This window comes from Ambystoma mexicanum, chromosome 7q (assembly GCF_040938575.1).
Source record: "Ambystoma mexicanum isolate Mex_15411 chromosome 7q, UKY_AmexF1_1, whole genome shotgun sequence".
NCBI lineage: Eukaryota > Metazoa > Chordata > Amphibia > Caudata > Ambystomatidae > Ambystoma > Ambystoma mexicanum.
Window position 1 is genome coordinate 54,578,504 of NC_090941.1, and position 24,796 is coordinate 54,603,299.

The window sequence follows — 24,796 nt, forward strand, 5'->3', positions numbered from 1 at the left end:
AAGCACCAACTGTCAGCTGTTTTTTCATTCCTGTGTTCGACCCAGGTGATGATGTTGTCACTACTCGTGCTCTCATGTTCCGACATGTTGTAATATCTTACTAAGAAGGAATAAGTAAAACTTTCAAAAAGACAATACAAACAAGACAATGCTGCAAAACAAAACAAAACTTTTAAAAAAGAAAAATCAAACACAAAAAAAACAACAAATCACAGTACAAAGAGAAATAGGATTAGGGGAAAGGCGGGTAAAAAAGGATCAGGAATTTAAGGGATAAAGTGCCAAAAGTCCTTGCAGTTACTGAGGAACCCTTTCACTAGCAAGTACAGAGAGCAATGATAAATGTGAATTTCTTTTTGTGGTGCAGTGATTATTCGTGGCTACAAACAGCTGCGCCGTCTGATTGGACAGTCTCGTCCGCATGGATGTCGTCAAACTGCGTGGGCGTAGCTGCGTGTATATGTCATCATTGTTCTCATACAACACACATTAGTGATGTCATCAGTGATGTGATCTGTGATGTCATCATTGTAGTCATAGTCTGCGCAACAGGGGGCGCAAAGTTGAGGTGCCTTTAGCTGAATTTCCAGGGTTTTGTTGCATTAAGTTCTCACCTTAACGACCTTGCAACTAAAGTTTTTTCCTTGAAAATAGATATGAGCATTCAATGGTTAGATTCGGCTCGAATAAAAATCTGGATTGTGGGATACTGGTGTTCATGAATGATGCAATAGGGCCATCATTTCCTGCCTGGAGCCAGTCTGTTTTAGGAGAGCAGAGAGACAGGCCCATAAGAATACATTACAAAGCCATCTTTCCTCACAATCCCCATCTAGTTGAATCCTTTCATATTAAGAAAAACATTTTTATTTTGCTTAACTTTTAGTTTACTTCATTTCTTTATACAAAAAAATAACTCAGGCCAAAAAATTGATGAGCAAGTGCTTAGACTCAGTCAGGACTCTTTTCTGACTTCAAATTTTAGAATATTGTTTAAAGTAGGACATTTTCTGCTCCTAGTTCATTATTTTCCAAATAATTTAAAATTAAGTAGCATTTTGTTTAATCTTTCCCTTTTAGCTGCATGCTTTTTAAATGTTTTCTGTAACACATTTCCATTGTACTTTAATTGGCTCTGATTTTTGGTGAGCCTGTTCCAGTACTTTGTGGTATTTTAGTGATCCCTAAATACAGGGAAGTGCCTGATAACTGTTCTTATACCGAGGTAACTAACGGTAAGCCACGACAGGACTTAGTACACTCTAGATCATAATTTCATGCTCCTGCAGTATTTTATTTACAATAGCACATTATGCCCTTTTGGTGGTATCTCAGAATACACTTACAAAGACATCTGAACACAGTCATTTATGTACCCAGCCCCGGAAATGAACCAAATTCACAATAACCAACTTTGTTATGTACTTTACCACAATCAGCAATATGAAGTTACTGAGTTAAGGATTTCAATCAGGCGACGCACACCTTAGTCTCAGCCCAGTATGCAGTACACAATTGAAATGCTTATGGTATAGACTAGATTCAATATTGAGATGATATACCATTCATATCACACCCCCTTTTCAAATACCCAGGGTCACAATGGACCATGAATCAGGCCGGTGAGTAAAATATAATATTTATTTATTTATTTTAAAATTCAAAAGAAATCATACCATTTTTTAAATGGGGCAGCAATCACCAATGGGGGTGATAAGAACAATAGGAATGTAAGCAATGCACTTAGTTTAACCTTCTATTGACACATCTACAAAACACAAGGGAAAAGGAGCACCTTTTAATTTTAGGTAAGATAGCACTTGAGTTAGAATTTCCCCCTGCAATGTTCCCTCAACCCACAAATAATCAATTCTAAGTGGGTAAACAGAAGCAGCAGGTAATCAGGAATGACAAATGGAAAACAGAATTAATATCCGACTTTCCTTCCCCAAACAAGAGAGAAAAACTGATTTTAATTTAAACCCTGGCAATGCTAAAATGACACCCAGAAATGGATGGATAAATGTATGAATGTGTCTAAAACGCTTGAAACAAAAACAATGCTTTACTGGAGCAACACTGGAAAGATACTAGCTATCACAAGCAATGGATTGAGCAAAAGCATACAATTAGAAATGGAATGGAAGATTGAAAACAGTTTATAATCAAAATGACACATCAGAAATATAACGCACTTTTGCAATTTCTGCCTAAATTTACCAAAACATTTTTTATAAAACCGGGTGCAATATGTATGTTGGGGTGTAACTATGGATCATAGGTATAATATAAAAGTGAAATTAGGTATCTAGCTGTTAAATTGAGTGAGTTATACAAGATCTAGTGAGGTGCATTTTTGAGAAAATGAAGGCGGAAAAAGGAAAAGAAATCAGTTTTGGCAAGGACAGTTTTACTCTACACTACGGCATTCAGGCTAGAATACCAGATTGAGACACAGTAAGCCCTGGGATTGACTCACGAGTTCAACCCTAGCATCTCCGCGCCCGCCCTGGTGGACCCAGTCCAATCACTCCAAACAGGATTAATAGCTCAGGATTTTACAAGACAAAATTATTAAAGATGTTGGCGCTAGCAAAAGGAATCAAAGGCAGGGTTTCAAGAATGATTTTAACAATATTACAATGATCAGGATAAGTATAGGAGGACTTAGAGAGTGGAACTAAGGACAAGGCAAGGCAAGTTAGGCTATGGTTTTCTATAGTTCCTTATGATACTCACAGTCCACTTTAGTTAGGATTTTGGATTTTCGACAGTTAGCACTCTGGTCGCCACATGGATCTGGTCTAACACAGGACAGCCGGTCAAAATCAGCGGGACAGGATCAGCGTGGCGTGGACTGGATACCAAAGGATAGTTATTCTGGACTGGCAATTCTGATTACTGGATACTATAGATCAGCTGGATGGCAGGTTTGCAGCAGGCATGCATTTAGTGGCAAGGCAGGTTAATTCAGGATGCTTCCCAAAACACCACAGTGTTTCCCTTGGTTAGGGGGATTAATTTAGAATTGAGGCCTAGCTGAAGCAAGATCAGCAATGCTTGGCCTTGTGGTTGGGATCTGGAGGTTAGATGGATAGACGCAAGATGAAGACAGGAACAGACAGGAACCGACAGGAACAGGATTCCAGCGCAGGAAAGTCAGGAATCAGTCTGTGTGTGTTGTCAGGGGCTCTTATTTATAATGCCAGATGACATCATCACAGAATATGACAGGGGCAGTCCTTATTACTCCTGCCTCTAACAATAGGATTGGGCAAGAGTAGAAGTCTCTGCCTAGCACCTTGCTTTTTTTATCTCAGAAAAATGATGTCATATTTATGGGGTGATATTTACAGTGTCCAGAAACCTCCCAGAGTTTCTGGAACTAAAATCTAATTTTGCCTAAAACACATATTTACACAATTGCAACCTTTTAGTAAATCAGATAGACAGGTTACATATTCTTTTCCTCACATTTCAATCCAAACCCTCAGTCCGTGAGGCCTGGTTTCGCTCCTCTACCAGTTTTTCACACTTTTCACTGGGATTTACATTTCTCCAAATTCTACAGCTTTACACATGAGTGGGGATTGTCATAAGGAAGATATGTACAACATTTTACATTTGCAACATGGATGCTTTTCTTGTAATTCCACATATATCACCATGTCTCTCCCCGTGGTGTCACTACATTCTACCACTAAACTTAAACTAAAGGCCACAAATTTACTTTTACTTTACTTTTACACTGTGAAAATCCTACATGTTTACCAATTTTGGTTGCTGAGTTAAAAGTCCTTAATGTTTCCTTATGGAATAGTCTTTAGAACAAATGGCAGTCACTGTCTGTCATTTTCCTTCTTTCCAGCTGACACCAACTGGCATTTCCTTTCAAGCAGTATGGGGGGGGTTACTTCATCCTGATTGAAGTTTTAGGGTCTTTCACACCTCCGGATTCCTTCCCTGAGAATTGCATTGTCCTGGGTTCCAACAGAGATGAAAATCTGTTCCACCCTATAATTATCAGTGGGTTGGCAGGATTTGCTGGGAGAGATAGCCCTTTTGGCAGAAAACCTGTTTTTCAACTTTGTAACTCAAGCCACCCTGGGTTTAACATCTTTCACTTTTGAATTTAAATCCAGAATTAAATATGCCAGTTACATCAAATAACACATGTGAGATATTCTCCCCAGTAACAAACCCCTTTATATTTCTAAAGACAAGTAACACTTTTATTTACCAGTGTACTGTTTTAAAACACAGGCATTCATTTTTCCTTATTTTGTAAGCAGCCTATTTTCACATGTGTACAAAAAAGGTAGCAGGTGCCCCTCTCTCGAAAGAACACGGCATGATAACCTGTTCAGTGGTTTTTAACCACTTTAAGAGTTCGCAGCCATCTGTGTTTTGCTCACTGTACCTTTCACAGATGGGAAATATTCATTTGCATATCATTCTTTATCCCGCCCACATGGGCAGTCCAGCACCAAAATGCTATGACAATTCCCTTCTGAACAAGAGTACCAACAGCAACCCCATACACGTGTTTCAGCCTTGTTGGGCCTCATTAGTGAGGTGAAGCTGTGCCTCTCTGAGCAGAGTGAGCAGGGAGTCCATGTCTGGTTGCCCCCAGGTGTCATCAAAAGTGGGGCTCACCTGTGCTTCGAGATCCGATTCGCCGGAGAGGTCGGATCCGGAAAGAGTCGTTGCCGAGAGATCAGGCGTTCCTTTTTTTGTGAAGAGGTAAGGTCTGTTCCGGGAGCTCGCCACAATTGTCGTGCTGAGTAACAGTCACAGACAGAAATGACAATCCCCCTGTGCAGACCACGGAGGGGAAAAAGCCTGTGGCACAAAAAACCCCTATAGATGGAATGGCAAGAAGGTGTGGAGGTGATGGCTTGTCCGATCCAGTAGAATGACTTGAATAAATCAGGTAAGTTGAAATGTAACTGTTCTTTCTGCAAATCTGCTCCTGAAGGCTGGTATGATGGAGATCCAGCGGACAAAGAAGAGACAAAACTCTGAAGGCAAGATGCGAACTGGGAAATGTAGTTCTGAAGAAAAAATGGAGGGCGGAGGAGGACCAGAGACAGGAAGATGAAACTTCGGTGGAAAAATAGAAGAAGGAAACCAGGGAAAATATCAGGGGAAAAGGTAGAAGGAGGTTAAGTTGGTATAAGAAAGAGAGAATGGTACAGGCGCATAAGGTCACTGTACTAACGTGTAAAAAAGAACCCCTGCAAGTGGAAAACTTCTTACCCCAAGAATGAAGGCACCGAAACGGGAGCAAATTGGTCAGGATACCTGGGAACTCCTGTAAGGAAGGTAAGGTAATCAAAGGGACTGAAAGAGGCGGAGTAAGAAAAGCGGTGAGCGCCGTGACAGAAAGTGAAAGTAAACAATGTCAGAAAACCTCGAATTACTGCGTGCAGAAAAAAGGTAACAACAGTAGACAGATAGGCTGGTAGAAATGAGCTCAGGAAGAAACGCTACGGAGGGCTTTCAGGAAGAAACGAAGGAAGGCTGGAACTACGAGAGAACCAGAGAGCGAGGAAACCGCAACACAGTTGCAACGCACTGAGGGGGCGTGGCTTCCCTGCATTTAAAGGGGAAGAGATACATAGTTGCAGAGAGATAGAAACAGGACTAGCGGAGTTTCCACCGGGACCACATCTTCCATGAACCTCCTTTCATGACAGTATGTCCCCTTCTTGGGGCGACGGGCCCGGGTTTACCTGGGTGAAGGGCATAGAACTGTCGTAGACATCTGGGGGCGGAGATGTTGGTTACAGGTTCCCAAGAGTCTTCCGCGTGAGAGTATCCTTTCCAATGAACCAAGTACTGTAGTCTACCTCTATGGTAACGAGAGTCCAGAATACGTTCCACCTCATAGACTTCTGGCTCCGGTTTCTTATTTTGCAACTTAAAGACCTTCTTCCGATGGTGGAGATCCGGGAGATAGGTCTTTAACAAGGAGGAATTAAAGACTGGGTGAACTCTGCCTAGCTGAGAAGGCAGTCTCAGTCGAAAAGCCACCGGATTGATGCGGGCCGTGATGGGGAAGGGACCCAAAAACTTGGGGCTCAACTTGGAGGGATGAGTCCATCTAGGTAAGTATCTTGTTGATAGCCATACCTTATCTCCCACTTGCCATCCTGGAGTCTGAGTGCGGTGAGCATCTGCTTGGAGCTTATATCGGAGACGACTTTCCTGTAAATTAGTGATGGAATTCTTTTGTATCCTAGCAATATCATCAAGAAGAGAGTCCACCAAAGGTATAGAAGAACTGGGGATGTTACTCAAAGGGAAAGAACGAAGATGACGACCAAAAACACAGAAAAACGGGGACATCTTGATAGCAGAATGAGCAGTGTTATTGTATGAAAATTCTGCCATGGGGAGGAGAGATGCCCAATTGTCCTGTTGTTCATTGGCGAAGCAACGCAGATATTGTTCCATGGTTGTGTAAAGTCGCTCCGTTTGACCGTTGGACTGATGATGGTATCCAGAAGTAAGAGCTCTTTCTACTCCTAAAAGAGCACATAAAGTCTTCCAAAATGTTGAGGTAAATTGTGAACCTCTGTCCGACAGGATCGTTTCTGGGAGACCATGGAGACGTACCACGTCTCTCAAAAACACTTGTGCCATTTCAGGAGCAGAGGGAATCCCCTTTAAGGGCGAAAAATGGCACATCTTGCTGAAACTGTCGATAGCGACCATGATCGCTGTGAATCCCTTTGACCTGGGAAGATCCACCACAAAATCAGTAGAGACATGAGACCATGGAGTCAAAGGTAGTCTTGGTTGATGTAACAAACCCGCCGGTTTAGATGTGGATCCCTTACTTCTGGCTCAGATAGGGCAGGAATGCACATAAAGTTTGATGTCAGTAAGCATTTTCGGCCACCAGAACATCCGACTTATGAGTTCGGATGTGGCGGTGACACCCCTGTGTCCCGCTATCTTAGAATCGTGACCCCAATGAAGGATTCGTGCTCGTAACCTAGTGTCTGGAATGAAAAGTCTCCCCTGGTAAAACCATAGATCTTCTTTGGTAGTTAATCGGCTTGATAGACTTCTGGGAAGCGGAAGTAGGGCTTCTGGAGAGGCTTTCTTGACGTCTAGCAAGAATTTCGAAATGACCTGTATAAAACAGACTTTAGGAAACAACACCTTGCCTTCAAAAGGTGGATTATTGAAGGAGTTGGGACTGCGAGATAAACTGTCGGCTAGGATATTCTTACTTCCTGGAAGGTATGTTATGAAAAAATCATATTGAGCAAAGAAGTATGCCCATCGGGCTTGGCGGGAATTCCTGCACTCCATATGTTGAAGCACCTTAAGATTACTGTGATCAGTGCGTATCTCGAACGGATGTCTTGATCCTTGGAGAAGATGTCTTCATTCAGAGCAGGCTTGTTTAATGGCCAACAATTCCTTTTCAATTACGGAGTAATTGATCTCGCTGGGACATAGAGTGCTAGAGAGATATGGGATCGGATGTTCCACTCCATTATGTTCTTGCTTAATCACGGCTCCTAGGGCTCCAGCAGAGGCATCAGTCTCAACAATAAAAGGTCGACTCTGATCGGGTTGTTTCAGGATGGGTGCAGAACAAAAGGCTTGCTTAAGCCCGCAGAATGCCTGTTCTGCTAAAGAATTCCATTCGAACCGAACATCTTTCTTTAATAAGGCTGTGATAGGTAGTACCCGCTCTGAGTTGTTGGCGATAAATCTCCTGTAAAAATTGGAAAGACCTAAGAAGGCTTGTACCTCTTTCACATTGCAAGGGGAGGGCCAGGCAAGAATTGCGGAAACCTTCTTGGGATCCATCTCAACTCCTTGTTCGGATAGTATAAAACCTAGATAGGGTACTGAAGATACTGCAATGAGACATTTCTCCGGTTTTGCAAACAGCTGATGACGTCTTAGTCGCTGCATGACCTCCGTGAGATGAGCCTGATGTTGGTGAGGGTGTCGCGAAAAAACCAGGATGTCATCCAAGTATATAATAACTGAGACAAACAGAAGGTCAGCAAAAAGGTGGTCCATAAACCTCTGAAAGGCTGCCGGGGCGTTGACTAGGCCGAAGGGCATTGCCCGGTATTCGTACAGACCAAAGGGAGTACGGAACGCCGTCTTCCATTCGTCCCCTTCTTTAATCCTGAGAAGGTGGTAGGCACCTCTGAGGTCAAGTTTGCTGAACAAGCGTGATCCTTCTACGGCTTCCAGTATATCCCTTATTAGAGGCATTGGGTAGCGATCCTTCACTGTGATCTTATTCAGGCCCCCTATAGTCAATACAAGGAAGTAATTCTTTCGAATCTTTCTTGGAAATGAAAAATAGAGACGCCCCAGCTGGAGACTTAGATGGTCGGTTGAGACCGTTTCGAAGGTTTTGATCTAAATACTCTCTTAGTGCTTGTTATTCAGGAATGGTTAAAGAAAACATGCGTCCAAATGGGACCGAAGAGCCAGGCAGAATGTCAATAGCACAGTCCTCGAGTCTGTGTGGAGGCAAAGCCTTAGGTAACTTGTCTTCGAATACGTCGACAAACTCTTGGAAGATAGAATGGATATTATGGACTGGAAGCGAATCTGATGAGAAGGACGGAAAAGTCACCACAGCTTCTTTCATCTTGTTGGAAACCTCGCTTCGGGAAACTCTGCATCGTTGATCACAGTACTCGGATTCAAATTTCAGGGTGTTAAGAGACCAGTTGATCGTCGGGTTGTGTCTGCGAAGCCACGGAATTCCCAGAATGATTGGGAAGTGAGCTGCTCTTATAACATCAAAAGTGAGGGTTTCATGATGATGGGAGATACAAAGGTGAAGGCCACTTCAGCCTGAACAATAGGTCCAGAACTTAACGGACGGCCATCCACACCTTCTACCTTCTATTCTTCCGGTTTATCAACAAGATGGATGCCTTCTTGTTTGGCCCAATGGTTATCAAGGAAGTTTCCTGCAGCTCCACTGTCAATAAGGGCTAAGACATTTTTTTTTTGTTGGTTCTTCTTGGATATGGTTGCTTGAAGAACCATGAGACGAGAGTCCTCTCCTGATGTTTGTGCACAAGATGAGCCTTTGACTGAACCCCGGTAAGCGGCTCCTTCTAAGACCGGGGTCCGTCGTTTCCCCGACGCCGTGGGGGAACCTCAGTGCAATCCCTCAACAGGTGAGAATCAGAGGCGCAGTACAGACATAAACCCTTGTCCCGGCGTCGGCTTCGTTCTGTAGATGATAAAGGTCCCCTGGCCGTGCCGATTTGCATCGGTTCGTCCCCAGTACGGTTTGAAGATAGTGGTAGGGATGAAGGAGATCCGGATACAGGTATCATTGGGTTTCAACTCTTCTTTTTCTCAGATCTACGCTCCGATATCCTGTATTCGATTTGAAGTACCAGCGTAAAAAGATCAGCCAAGGTAGTAGGTCTGGGTACTCGCGCCAACTCGTCTTTCAGATCCTCATGTAAGCCCCTTCTGAATGCTGTACATTGGACCGGTTCAGGCCAATCTACTTCTGCAGCCAGTCGTTTGAAACTCGAGATATATGACAAAAGATCCATTGTACCCTGTTTGATATCAAATAAGGCTTCGCCGGCTGCGATTCTGATCTCTTGTCTCTCAAAAGTCTGTCGAAAAAGCGTAGTGAAGACGTTGTAGTCTTGTAGAATCGGATTATTGGATGTAACCAATGGGGTGGCCCATGCCAGGGCATTTCTAATCATGTTAGAGACGAGAAAACCCACTCTGGTGCGATCCGAAGCGTAGGTAGCGGGTCTAAATGTGAAATATAGCATACAGGCATCCAGGAACTCCTTAACTCTCTTGGGTGCTCCATCAAACTTCCCAACTGCTAAAGACAAGGGTGGAAGATCAGTCTGGTGGGCGTCTCTGGCAGCGACTATCTGGCGAAGAGTTGCATTTTCAGCCTTAACCCCCTGTACTTCCATAGACAGGGTCTGAACTGCATTCAGCAACTCCTGGACCTGTTCTGCCGTAGCCATCTTTTGGCGTTGCAAACTGTCATCAAAAGTGGGGCTCACCTGTGCTTCGAGATCCGATTCGCCAGAGGAGAGGTCGGATCCGGAAAGAGTCGTTGCCGAGAGATCAGGCGTTCCTTTTTTTGTGAAGAGGTAAGGTCTGTTCCGAGAGCTCGCCACAATTGTCGTGCTGAGTAACAGTCACAGAGAGAAATGACAATCCCCCTGTGCAGACCACGGAGGGGAAAAAGCCTGTGGCACAAAAAACCCCTATAGATGGAATGGCAAGAAGGTGTGGAGGTGATGGCTTGTCCGATCCAGTAGAATGACTTGAATAAATCAGGTAAGTTGAAAAGTAACTGTTCTTTCTGCAAATCTGCTCCTGAAGGCTGGTATGATGGAGATCCAGCGGACGAAGAAGAGACAAAACTCTGAAGGCAAGATGCGAACTGGGAAATGTAGTTCTGAAGAAAAAATGGAGGGCGGAAGAGGACCAGAGACAGGAAGATGAAACTTCGGTGGAAAAATAGAAGGAGAAAGGAAACCAAGGAAAATATCAGGGGAAAAGGTAGAAGGAGGTTAAGTTGGTATAAGAAAGAGAGAATGGTACAGGCGCATAAGGTCACCGTACTAATGTGTAAAAAAGAACCCCTGCAAGTGGAAAACTTCTTACCCCAAGAAAGAAGGCACCGAAACGGGAGCAAAGTGGTCAGGATACCTGGGAACTCCTGTAAGGAAGGTAAGGTAATCAAAGGGACTGAAAGAGGCGGAGTAAGAAAAGCGGCGAGCGCCGTGACAGAAAGTGAAAGTAAACAATGTCAGAAAACCTCGAATTACTGCGTGCAGAAAAAAGGTAACAACAGTAGACAGATAGGCTGGAAGAAATGAGCTCAGGAAGAAACGCTACGGAGGGCTTTCAGGAAGAAACGAAGGAAGGCTGGAACTACGAGAGAACCAGAGAGCGAGGAAACCGCAACACAGTTGCAACGCACTGAGGGGGCGTGGCTTCCCTGCATTTAAAGGGGAAGAGATACATAGTTGCAGAGAGATAGAAACAGGACTAGCGGAGTTTCCACCGGGACCACATCTTCCATGAACCTCCTTTCATGACACCAGGTAACTTAGGGTGACAAATGCCAAGTTCCTTCCAAAAATACAAAAAAGGTAGCAGACGCGCCTCTCTCGAAAGAACACAGCATGATAACCTGTTCAGTTGTTTTTAACCACTTTGAGAGTTCGCAGCCATCTGCTTTTTGCTCAATGTACCTTTCACAGATGTGAAATATTCATTTGCATATCAGTCTTTGTCCCGCCCACATAGGCAGTCCAGCACCGACTTTTTCACACGTGGGGCAAGCTGACATTTCTTTCTTTAATTCGGTTTTGGGCAGCTCAATCAGATTTCCAAAATGTCCTTGCAGCTAAAGTCATTTTTCTTTGAAGCATGAGTTTTATCTGAACACTGGTATATGAAAGCGACCAGGCTCAGATAGTTAAAGTTCTTTTGAAGACAGCTGATGTTTGCTACATTGTAAAGAAAATTAACGCGCGTTGCAGTGTTAGTGAAAATAAAGATCCTTGTTGATTTCTTTCCAAGCTACTTTGACAGGACCTGTCATTCAGGGATTATGCCCGGTTTTTCAGAGAAACAATGACTTATACTGTGCCTGGCAGGGCCCGTTTCCATCACAGTGGTTTCAGAATGCACAGATGGAAATAGAATAACACAGCATTTTGAAAGGGTGAAAAAGGGTTTCATTTTGAAGGGGAATTTTTGGCTTTTGCAGCAATGCAGTGCTGTCGGTTCACTTGATTCCATATATATGTCTCAGAACACACTGGCATACTTTTTCAGTGTGTCCCCTTGTTCCATTTTGCCTGAAGTGTGTGAGGCAAGATGGTGCTGCCATTTTTTTGTTGCTGCCAAAACGCAGTTTTGAGGTCCTGGTGCGCACTGGTACCAGCACCGGCAGGTTGCTTTTTCTTGCGCAAATGCAGCATGGTGATGTGAGGCAATGTTGTTGAGTGGGTCAATATATCCCACAACTGCCTGCAGTAAATTGCAACTACCACTTGTTATTCACAGTTGTCTGTGTTACCACAAGAGACCAGAACACAAAATAAGTAAGCTGAGGCTGTTAAGATGGATTTCTGAACTCTGTCCTGGAGGGGCAGAGGTTCAGAAGGCCAGCCTAGTTTCTTGGAACAGGGTAACCTCTGGACAAGCCAGACCAATCAGGGTAGCGATCGCGGCGGTCAAGACTAGGTCTCAAGAGTGGTGAGGGTTACTGAAAGCACGCAATGAGCACACAAAGCAAGGACACTTACAAATTACTCCAAGCAGGTATTATATTAAAAATATAGACACATTTATTACAAGGCCTTTGTAACATTGACCGTAGCGAGAAATCACAATAAAACTCAAGTAAACCAACACATACCAATCAAATCCAATATATATACAAATACAAACGAGTCTAACGAGTTAGACGCACGAAATGTGTAGACCACCTAGATGGGGAGGAAAACAGGCAGAGTGAATAATAATTAGACCCAGTCCACCTTCAGAGGCACCTAACTAAAAGGAAGTCCAAGCCCTACGAAGAGTGGAGCCTTGTGCTCAAAAGTACCTGCACACGCTGGTGCCAACGGGCAAAGGGGAGTCTCTTCGAGGGAATCAGGCAGTTTAGTTCAACGAACAAATGAAGATGAACAGAACTCTGTGACTCAAGCGCAGCCTCCACTGGGGGCAGAAGCAGAGCGCGAGTACGGAAGGCGTGCTGTTAGACACAGCGGGGAAAACCTATGTGCTACTGCAGGAGGGCGACCAGTTCCTAGCGAGGTTACTCACCGGTCCCCGATGCAGGCAGACCCAGGCTTCTCCGCGTCAGTTTCAGTGCTGGCAGGTTCATATACGAGCAGGGGACGTCTCGGCGTCATGTAGATTCCGCAGCAGCAGAAGTTGAGTTGAGGATGTCCCAAACACAGTGAACCCGCACAGTTTGTTACCACAGCAGGGCAACGGAGCGGCCATGTGTATTTCAGCCAAATGTACACTACTCACTTCAGACCTGGGAATGCCAAGTGTACGAATCGTGTGAGAGTGACGAGGACTCGTAATACAACACAACCTGACGGCGGTTACAGAGCAAGACTCCTCGGTAGGCTGGTCAGTCTACTGGATGGCCCAGAGACACTTCCGAAGGCTTACGTGCAGGAGATGGTAAAGATGCTGAGAATAGTTGTTCCCACTATTCCAAGGGGTCGAAGTACCAGTACAGGCCTTCTCGTTCGATCAGAGGTAGAAAGGGTTTCACAAAGCGACAGCAGTGCAGAGGAGCAGTCCTTCAGCGGGTCACCAGTGATTCCTCGGTTCAGCCTCGTAGTTGCAGGATACTTGGCTCCTGCATTCCTTCGTTCGTGAGAACTCAGGAGAGCGACATGGTAGTGGTGTTTCCAGCCCCCTCTTATCCACGGTTCCCTTTGCGCCAAAACGGAGGGGACCCAATGGGAGATCTGCTCACAAAACACTCACACCATACGTGGACCTATCACGGACCACGGTGGTCCCAGGCATTCACGACACACTAGACTCTCTGGCACCCAGGATGTGTATTAGGCCCAGACATCCCAGCCCACATCCTGGAGCACACACAAGACCTGTAGAAGCCCACGAAAGCATCTGTGTTTCGCGGGAAAGTACATGCCCAAATAAGGAAGGCCCCGGGTCGGCTTGACCTGGGGAAGGTGAAGGGGGCAAGACGGTCAGCGGGCAGGACAAAGAGCCTCGTGGTCTGGCCATTTTGGGCTAAGCGCAAGAAACGCGCTTAAACGCCAAAAGGAGCTAAAAACACAAAGAAACGATCGCTGCCACCAGTCCCGTCCGTGATTCACTTGCACCGTTCATTAACAATCCAAAGAGAGTATCTAGGGCCCGTAGAAGACTAGAGACCCAAGAGAGCAGTAACTTATCTTACAGTGCCCTCTTGTGCCATGTTGCGCGAAAGCTGCAACATGATAAAAGAACTACGGAAAACAACGTTTCCCGGTACTGACTGTTTTAAGGGCATGTCAGTTCCCCCGTAAGATTGGAGCGAAAGCCCAGAGGAGTGCGGCAGAAGGCTGCACTTCTCTGGCAAAGTCTAGATCCTGGTGAAAACAACAGCAAAAAGTTTAGGGGTTGCCACATGGAAGGAAAATTACCCACAATTAAGAAATCTTTCCTAACAGAGGCTAATTCAACTCTCTCTTTTGTTTTTTATAGACAGAGTTATGCATAAATATCAACAAGACATGCAATGCATTCTGTTCTCAGATAACTTTTCTGTGATGCAAAACTCAAAATGAAATATTTACAAATACTCATTGGCGGTTGCACTCCCCGCGATAAATGAGCTCTTCCCACATAATAGGCGTCACATATCCCTGTATCAGCATTGCAATGCAAACATTTTTATCAAAAAGTCCTTGACTCACTGTATTTTCTTTTCGCAGCTTAAGATAGCTCCAGGTATTTGACAATTTTTACATGAGCTGAAAAAACACCAGAAGAATATCTGTCTATGTTTATGCAGGGACCATAACTGTCCTGGTAGCAAACTACACACTCCTCAATTTTTTACGGGAACTTCCCCAAAATCAGTGCTTGATTATATGTGCCCTGGAATGCAAGCGCCCTAGGTCCATCTCAATAAAGCCTGCACGAGGGGTTTCCTTATCTGCTTCCCTCCACTTGTCAACCTGAAAGGAGCCCACAAAGTATTTTCTCCAGCCTGACTGCCTGTCAGTGAATGCTGCACACCCCAGCGTCAGCCAGAGATCAAGAGTGTCCTCAAACTGCAACAGTCTTCTGTGACAATGTGCCAGTCCAACTGCCAGCCTCCGAGAGACAACCCTTTTAAACACTCTGTTTATCAACTCCCATAATATATGTCTGGCCTACATAAAATGTAATGAAAAACCTCCTCCAAAAGTGATGTCATGCGTCAATCAAACTGTTTCAATCAACCACCCTCCAGAAATGTCCATAGCACATGATTAGTCCGGCAGCAATGGTTGAGAAATGTTTCATTGCCCTGCTCTGTATCCTCCTGGTCTGTGAATGAACAATGGAGCCAGTTTAAACAAATCAACTCACATCTAAATCTTGTCGCACATTCACCGCAAAACAAATCTAATTCTGCATTCTCTTGCACTTCCAGTTAACCTTGCAAAGCCCAAATGCCTTCACATTCAGTTTAACAATCTGCACCAAAGTTTGTACACAGATGTCATGGAATGATCTGCCCTGAATATTAATAGGGGATATGTTAGAGGTTAGAGGATAATAGTATAACTTAGTACACGTTAGTCTTATGTTTTTCATTGCATCAGTCCATAACTTTCTTGGTGAAAAATGACAATGTCATGTTGTGCAGCATGAAATTCAACTTTTAGCTTGTATGTGTTTTGCAAATTCATAATACTGACATATACTATGCTCAGCACAGTGTCTCACATCTGAGTCTCTCACCATTGTTGACCAGTGGGGTCACAGTTTTCATCTATGTTGAAATTCGGAGCCTTACTTAAAATGCAAAACCTTGGCTGAAATTCAGAGCCCTCTCTTGCTACATTAACTGACAGGGTCTACTATCCCTAAACTGTAAAGTAATCTGAAAGTAACTAATGGTTTTTACTCCCCCAAAATAGGTGTGACCTATACTGAATGTATATGATATGGTTTGACTTCCCTAGAACACTCTTAGTCTTCTAAATAAGCTCTATGCATTGGCCTGTGTATTTTAAAGCATAGTGTTCGGTTTTTTATAATGTGTTTGTATGATCTGCGATAGTACTTATTTACCCCATGATTTTTCTGGGCCTACTTGTATTTAAATAAACCATTTGATTTTACAATACATAGTGTTTCAGTGTTTCTTTGGACCATATGTGTATTACAATTTCTTTGTAATCAAGCTTTTATCACACCTTACCATCAAACTTTGCACTCAAAGTGCCTGTCAGTGTTTTTTCAAAGCAGTCTTCTGACGATTAATGACTTAATTGGAGCTGTAAACCAGCTACTGGTGTAATAAAAATGTCTTAACCAGGTCTGTCTTCCCCCACTCGATTTACAAGCACCATGCATGTCCTTCCCAGACATCCTGTTACAAACAAGCATTGGATAAGCCAACAGTTTTGGCTTGTGTACCAGTATTAGGAAATTGCCAGACACTGCTATTAGATGCCCAGGTTCTTGCACCATGTTGAACCTGCTACCATCAATAGCCAGTTAATACCACTACAACTGTGCCTATCAAGTGCCTTTCCCGAGCCTATACACAACCCCCCCCCGACTCCCCTCAGTGTTGCCGTCAATCAATCTAACCAGCTGCAGCATCAGCACTCAAAGGAGGGAAGTTGAGCACCCCCCACCAGTTTGCAGTATTAGTGTGTGGACTTCCTATCTCAGCTCCTCCAACCCAATCTCGGATGACACGTATGCTGCGCAGTACATACAAAGAAAGCTTGCATGTGTAAACGAATATTTTGCTACCATAAAATTGCCAGATCAAAGGCGGCAGTGGTAGAGCAACTGGGTCTTCATGATGGATGGCTCGGGAGTGTGTTGTTGGGATTGACTTGCAACATCTGTGTAAAAAAGTGATGGCAACCAAGCCGGCCTTAGGGGGGGCGAGCCTGGCAACGGCCCGGGGCGCCACACCCCCAAAGGCGCCATTAGCACGCACCACGCCAACTCTGGGGAGTCTTTCAAGGGCTCCCCTGAGCTGGCGTAGTGGCAGAAGTCGTGGCAGGTGCACCATTGTTATTAATTTTGCCCGCGGCAGCGGAGTGCATATAACAACAATAGGGTGCTTATGCACCCTTCTCATATCATTACCTCCTCACCCGAGCAAGGTTAAAAAAAAAAACAAAAAAAAGGCACATTCTGGCCCGCCCCCTGTTGACCAGGGGCTCGCGGGAGGGCGGGAGCAGAGGGAGGGGGGGGGCGCCAATTCGCCCTGGGCACTGCTGCCCCTAAGGCAGGCCCTGATGGCAACAGCAACATCTTCCCTGCAGTTGATAGATTCCCCAGGGGCGATCACACATTCTTTAATCAGCCAGTCCCAGGTGCATTTTGTTTCTGGGGAGTCAATGATATTGGTTGCAGATGGTAAACAGTTAGGCAGCGAACATATGCACGCTGGTTTGTTCACAAGAACATGACTCCAAGTGAGTTTCATTGATGACATTAAATTCCCCATGATCTGGGATTATGGGATATACTGAAAATGTGACTGTTTCAATAACCCGTGCATCCGTCCATTTTGGACCCCTTACATAGCAATAGCTCATTCCTCCTTTTCCCCCCCAGAAAAGCGTGACATGAGCCTTGCTTAGTTTTTTGGCATAAAAAGGCCGCAGATTTATTTTCCACAAAATCATAAAACATACTGCACACATTAGTGGAAATACTTTGGAAGATGCGGCGACCGCTCCATGTCCAAAACCTGCTTCCCCCTTGTTTTCCAAAAGTCCATCATAGGCCCAACTCTCCCAGCCCTTTGCGCCTGAGCCTCGCCTGCCCCTGCAGGTATCCGTGGGCGGGGAGAGTGCCGTTTCCTTGGGGGAAGCTGAGCCCTTGTTGTTCCCCCCAGACGCCCCTGCCGTTTTAGGCTCCCTAGGGGCACTGGTCTGGAAAGGGCGAAGACCCTTCCCGCTTTCTCCTGGCTCATCCGGAGTCTGTCTCTTGTGTTTGGTTGCCCAAACACCGCCACGCCACAGGTGGGTTACCGCCCACCGTGGCTTCCCCCTGCTTCCTTCCTCACATTTCTTGGATTTCTGTGCCAAGTGTCCAGAAGAATATCTCCAACCCCATTGGTGACAAATGTACCCCAACTTCCATAATATACTCAAGGGAATTAAAAATAATCCAGCCGTGACTGCTCTGGCAAAAACCCTCAGAGGCTCCCTTTCCCAGGCTTGTCGGGTCAGCACCACCCAGACATAAGGCCAATATGTCTGTCTTTTGCTGTTTCCCAGGCTATCTGCGCACCTGCCGCTGCAGCTGCGCCCCCATCAACCCCGGCACCCCACCCATCCCAATCTCATTTCCTCCAGGCTGCTGCTGGTGGGGAAAGAAGGTGGCATGTCGATTTTAAGTTCCTTTCGGCCTGATGTACCTTCTCACAACCAGACCTCCTTCCCCCATGCCACCCGATGAGCACCAATTTTTAGAGATTATTCAGTGGAACTTAAGATGCTAAGGCCATGTCTGCTGTACTTCTGCCTTTCCCTCTTGCTCCGCCTTACCAGGGCGAGCCTGCTCTGAGACCCTTTTTCCTTTGTTCCAGCTCCATCCTGCTCCGCCTTAACCAGGGTGTGCCTGCTCTGGGACACTTTTTCCATCTGTCCCCTTTCCATCCTGCTCCGCCTTAACCAGGGCGGGCCTGCTCCGGGACCCTTTTTTGTCCCCTTTCCATCCTGCACCGCCTTAACCAGGGTGAGCCTGCTCCGGGACACTTTAAAGTTAGAATTTCAGGCACCACCTTTGCCTTACTTCCCCTTTCCCAGTCCTCTCGCCCCACAAGAATCCGTGGTCTTGTGCCGTCTTTCCTTACTGTTACATTTCCCAGAGTTTTGAGCTGGATTCTACTATGGGGCTCTGTCCCTACTGCTGACAAATGTCTGCCATCCACTGGGTTATACTACGGGGAACTTGGGTTGAACCGCCCATGCCTGCCCTGTGCAATACCTTTCCAAGAGCTTTGTGCCCTTGTGCCCAATTGCCATCCACTGGGTTATACTACGGGGAACTTGGGTTGCACCGCCCATGCCTGCCCTGTGCAATACCTTTCCAGGAGCTTTGTGCACCTTGAGCCCAATTTCCAGTGAGTTTTCCTCAGCCCCGTGCTGGACCGGGCACTCACTCTCTTGTATATTCAACCAGGGACTCCATGTTCCACCCTTAGCAATTCATCTACCCCTTTACTGGACTCATGCTCCCCCCACCTTAAACTTGCTCCGCCTGCTGTGAGGTACCAACCGGGTGATTGCCTGTGCTGGACGGGAGGAGCTGCCTTTATAGTCCTTTGTTAGACCTGTACCTTTGCATTCATTTCCCCCTTGTCTCAGCCCAGGTACCATTTTTCCTGTCCTGTGTGCACCGCCTCCCATCTTTCACTAGAGGGCTCCCCCCTTCCATTTTACTTAACATGTAAGGCAACTGCCATAACCAAGAAGACTGCCTCTCCTCAGGCGTACCTAGTGGTGCTATCCCACAACTCACTTTATATCGTTACCTGCCGTGCACACCTTTACCACTGATACTTGATCATTCTCATTGGTAAGGTGCAAGGCTGCGCTGACCCTGCTACCTGCGCCTTTAACACGTTCCTGCTTCTCTCAGCGTACCACCTTTCGTTTTTAAAGTTCAAGTACTTGAGCCCAAGCCAAACTGTTCCCCCCTCGCATCACTTTGCAGCTTTGTTAAGTGTGTACGCCTGACAACTGGCCCCTTGTCTGAATTCATAATTGGGAATTTGAATTGCATTCATAATTGGGAAATGAAACCCATAATTGGGAATGCTCCTAGCGCCCTTTTCCATACTAGCCTTGTGGCGCTCCCACGCCCAACTGGCAAGAGGCATGCAATAATGCTCTTAGCGATATTTAGAAGTACGCGCCCCGTGGCGCTCCCCTTGCGCTGCCTCCCTCATACAATTTTCATGCGCCATGGCGAGTGCTGTACCTCTGGGTACTGTAAGGGGGTCAGGCCATTATGCTCATAGTGCCGTTAAATCATACCCTCCTCCTGGCACTCCCCTTTATCGTGAACGCGTAATGCAATTGCGCTTATAGCGCCATACCTCTATCCCCACCTACAGCGTGAAGGAACATGAACCCGCTTATAGCGCACTTTTGTACAACGGGTCTCCTCGCGCTGCCCCATATAATGGAACGGGTCCTGCCATACTGCCTGCAGCGCTATTCTGTAAGGATAACCTTGCGGCGCTCCTACACTCACTGGACAGAGTCATGCCATACTAAGTTACCAGGGTGAACCCCCAATTGCCCTTAGGGATCCCCGTTTCTTCAACCCATCCCGTCCAGGAGAGGCAACAGAAGCCACAACTCCTTCCCCAGCTGAGCTGCACAACCCATACATTAGCATCGCTCAATATGTTCCCGTACCCGTTACCCTAAACAACGCAAAGGGCGAAACTATGGAAGCATATACAAACAATTAAACCAAGAGTGAATGGATGATGCAGAAATACGGTATACCACTAAAGTGACGAGCTGACCTGCCCTCTTTAATGTTCTTGCGCACGAAACAAGGTGGCCCTTTAAATTTCCTAGTAACCCACCTGGTGTGCGTTTTCCGCGTGGTACCCGTGTTTAACCAATTACTGGACCGACGCTGCGCCCTACCCTGCGTGATCTCTATTTGCAGCCTTGCTTCCCTTTCTGCTGCAAGCCTGGTTGGTATGTGTCGCCCAGCCAATTTCATTCTGATCTTTGTAGTCCCCAACCGCGGGGATGGCCGAAGCCAGGCTCTTTTATTCTCTAGTTGTTCTATTGTTACAACCCCCAACGGCGGCTTCTACCCGCCATTCAAACTGCATAGCGTATAAACGACGCTCTGCGACAAACTCCCTTGCATCAAATATGACCGGCGACCTGTTACACAGGGAGCCCTGCATGCCCTTATCCTAATTCATCATCCGTTCATTAATGAACCTTGCCGCCAGGTCCCAGCCCCCATGGACGTCTCCCGGTTAGTAATACTGTGCACCGTAAATTGCCTGGCGATATGTGCCAAGGCCCTGAACACCTACTCCTAATATTCCTGCATCTGCGGGCCAATCCCTTAAAACACCTTGAGCATAAACCTGCGCCCTGTATGCCCGCCCTAAACCAGTCAGCTACCTCATCCTAAAAAGCGCACCCTGTACCTTGTTTATAGGCGTATAACTGCCATCTTTGTTTCTAACGTGTGGCGCGAACATTCAGAAAACGGCTTACTCACTTGGTGACCGTAAGCATAACCTGCCCCTGGATGCCCCGCTCTAATCAGTAACTTAAATCATCCTAACAAAGTTCGCCAAGAAACACTTGTGTATAGGCGTGTTATAAATGCCATAACGGTTTCTTAACGTGCGGGGCAAAAATTAAATAACCATTAAATAACTGCCGTGCATGCAACCAACAAGTTAACCACCAATACAACACAGCACAACCGCTTTGTAAGGATACCTGGCCGCATTTCTAGACCCCCCAATATTTGTGTATGACATATGATAGTTTGTTTACAATGCGCTTAATACCCCAGGGTTTCTGAGCGCGGACCGAACCTGGAGTGCTTGGTACCGACGCCCTTCCAAGGCGAGCACTTTGTCCCCAAAGCTATCCTCCACCTCTTTATAAAGTATGACTGCAGCTTTAAAACCCTCATCGGCCAACCTTCACACTGCTATGCCAACAACAATCACCTCCCTGTTCCTGGTGTGGACACCCCGATCGCAACTGCAACATTTCCCCCACTGTGTGACCAGAGTGGGTATACGATCAGTACCCCTAGCCCGACAACCAAAGGTGCAATATGCAACTTACACCGCAAGTACTGCTGCCGCTACTATTAATGTGCGAAATGTGACATTTGAGAAACGGCCTACTCACTTGGCGACCTTAAGCATATACCTGCACAATGGTTGCACCGGCCTACACCAGTAAGCTACATCGTCCTAAAAGCGTGCGCCATGAAACACTTGTGTATAGGCGTTTTACAAATGCCATATGGGTTTCTTAATGTGCGGTCCCTTATCGACCTTAATCATAAACCAGCACAAAGGATGCACCGCTCTAAGCCTTTAGGCTAAATCACCATAAAAAAGTGCACCAGGAACGCCTGTTTATAGGCGCGTTCTGTTAGCTTGCCCGTTGCATGCGCCTTGCACCCCGTGCATGGGAAACACCCCCCAGCAAATGCATCATATTTGCACGCCTCGCGCCCTGATGTATACAAGCATGCTGGCAACTGCACATGGACAACTATCTTCCTATTGCCCTTTTATCACCCTTGTGGCCCACATCCCCTTTGTGGCTGCCTACCCGCGGGGCAAAGCAGCCCCTAGCCAGCACATTTTACCGCTGGGTTTATACGAAATTGTTTAAACAACCCTGCACGCAAAAAGGCATCTAGAAAGACTTTGTAGGCTTGCATATGTATTTATTTAATTTGCATTTTTGTAGCGCTCCGGGGGCATCGAGGCGCTGTTACGGGAATATGCCTTAGTTGCATAATTATAACGTGCTTAATACCCAGAGGTTTCTAAGCGCGGACCCGGGGATTTAACCTATGCTGCTTCTTGTCGTCTTGTTTGCAAGGCGTGCACGTTGCCGGTGAGCTATCCTGCCGGCCTTATCACAAAATTAGCAACCGTATACTGCAACGGTTTCCGGTAACAAATCCGTTAAACTTTCCTTAAAACCCCCATGACTATCCCATGCACACCTTAAGCATGCGCACCCCCAACGGCGGCTTCTACCCGCCATCCAAACTCCATAGCGTATTGAAATACGATGTGCCGCGCGAAGACCATGTAAAACACGTATGAACATCCTGCGTGCATGCCCCGCTTTCGACCTCGCCGCCTCCTGCACGAATTCTGCGCACCTCGAAGGGGGGGGGGTAAACAAACCCCCCCTCCCACGTTTCAAGTGTACATAACCTCTTACCTAATTAATTACAACGGACCCTGGGCAAATAACAGATTACCCCCAAGACACCCATCCCGTGCTTAATCGACCCCGGTATCCACCAGCGTGCCTCTCAAAAGGCCTACCGTCAACCGTGCTTTTTTCTTCGTTCTAAGCTGTGTACCTGCCAGGCCGCGGCAAGGATCAACAGCGGGCACACCTCGCATTAACCCCTTTCAAAACGTTTTCCCGAGCCACAGCCCCCAACGTTATGCAATACTTTCAACCAAGTACCCGCCACTTCCTTGTTCCGGCACACTCCCACTTAAATGCCCTTACCCGACGCACCCTTGTTGCTGCGGCTAACACGTCTCTTTTTCCGGAACCCGAGCTCCTGCCAACCGGAACACATCTTCTTCTGGCACAGAACTCGAACAGCATCCCGAAAAACAGCCTTCCTGCGCTGCTCCTGGAACGAAAAAACGAAGTCCTCGGTGGCAGGCGGGCATCCCACGCCAAGGCTGGATGATGCCTGCAGTGGGAACCCGCCTGCTTTAAAGGGGGATAACTCCGCCCCTTTCCATTGTCCCCCTTCCGCGGGCTTTTTCTCCCCCTTTGCCGCGCTCTTCTCATTTCCGCGGGCTTTCCCCGCTTTTGCCGCGCTCAGCCTTTCCTCCCCTCCTTTGAGGAGGGGGAGGGAGATTTAGGAGGAGGACACCGCCCGGGTTATCGGGGTGCCTCCTCCATTTTCGGATTTCTTCGTCGACACCTGGCATAACCAGAATAGGAAACGGTGTCGTTATCACCAAAGAATAGAAAATAACTTATTGCCACCAGCCACATTTCGTCATTAATTACTTTTTTTTGTTTACACTTTCGCTGAATCCCGAAGGCCTTCGGGTTCCTAAATGGCGAGTCCGTGACTCGTAACAATATTGTTTTTCTCCGTTATTAACCCATTACTCTATCAATGTCCTCAATTTTCCGTAGATCGCTATGAAAGGAACACATGATGTTGTGGCTTGTGTACTGCAACCACCAAAGCTTTTCACCATGTTTGCAGAGTGTGAGACACAGTTGTTCTTATTCAAAAGCATTCCACTAGAGGGCGCTCATTGCATAAAAGATGCCATGTTCTTTAAAAAAAAAAACATTGTGTTCCATGTGCAACGATAGCACACTAGTACACATTTTACAGCCACTCGTTTCCCCACTGCCTTCTGTTTTCAATAGTTAGTGTATTTTCATGTGATCACAGTGTTTTGTGTTGAAATATGCACGTTTACATGAACGTGTTTAAAGATAGGTTGTTGGACTTATTTATTTTTTGCGACTCCACGGGTGATTCTGCGGCGTAGGCTACGATGGGGCCGTTTCCGCCTCGTCCCCAATGTGGTGGTGTGCGAGGGCAAGCACAGTATAACGGAGGCACACACGTATGGCTGGCTGTCTCGGACTAGTAACCCTTTGCAGTTGCAGTCTTTCTGTCTCTCTTGTATTCTCTCCCTCACGTGGTCTCGCGCAGACACTTCCCGTGGTCACATGACCATCACACTTATAAAGAATTGGTATGAGCAGAAGAATGTTTTGAATTCATTGAATGATTAATTTGGGCGCATTATTAAGCTCTAACTGATCAATCCATGTTGCTGACACATGGCAAGCAATATAAAAAGCATTAACCTGGCGAGCCGACTAGCATGAACTTGATGTATCGCTTGTGTCTCACTGGGAATGTTTGTGTTATCAACACTCCGGAAATGTGCAGGCACAGTCCAATGTTATGTTTCTGTCCCTCACGTTTCATTAGTGGCACTAGATTGGGCGGGGGAGTAAGGGGTGGTGCAGGATCAGGTTAGACTCTACAAAATGTATGAACGTGATGCACCCATCTTTTGATTGGAACGAATACGGAGATCCCCGTGAGTATCTATGGTGTATCTGAAACAAAAATGCTTTAGAGTGGATGGAGTCTGGGGACACCGGGAGGATGTTTGTGCTTCCTATAATCCAAGCTTTCGGACTTTAATCTGCACTGGATTTTAGGCTTTGGGAATCAGGTTTAACGTAGCATGTGGAAGTGAGAGCTGCTCAACACCTTTGCTACAGTGCACATCTCTGTGACT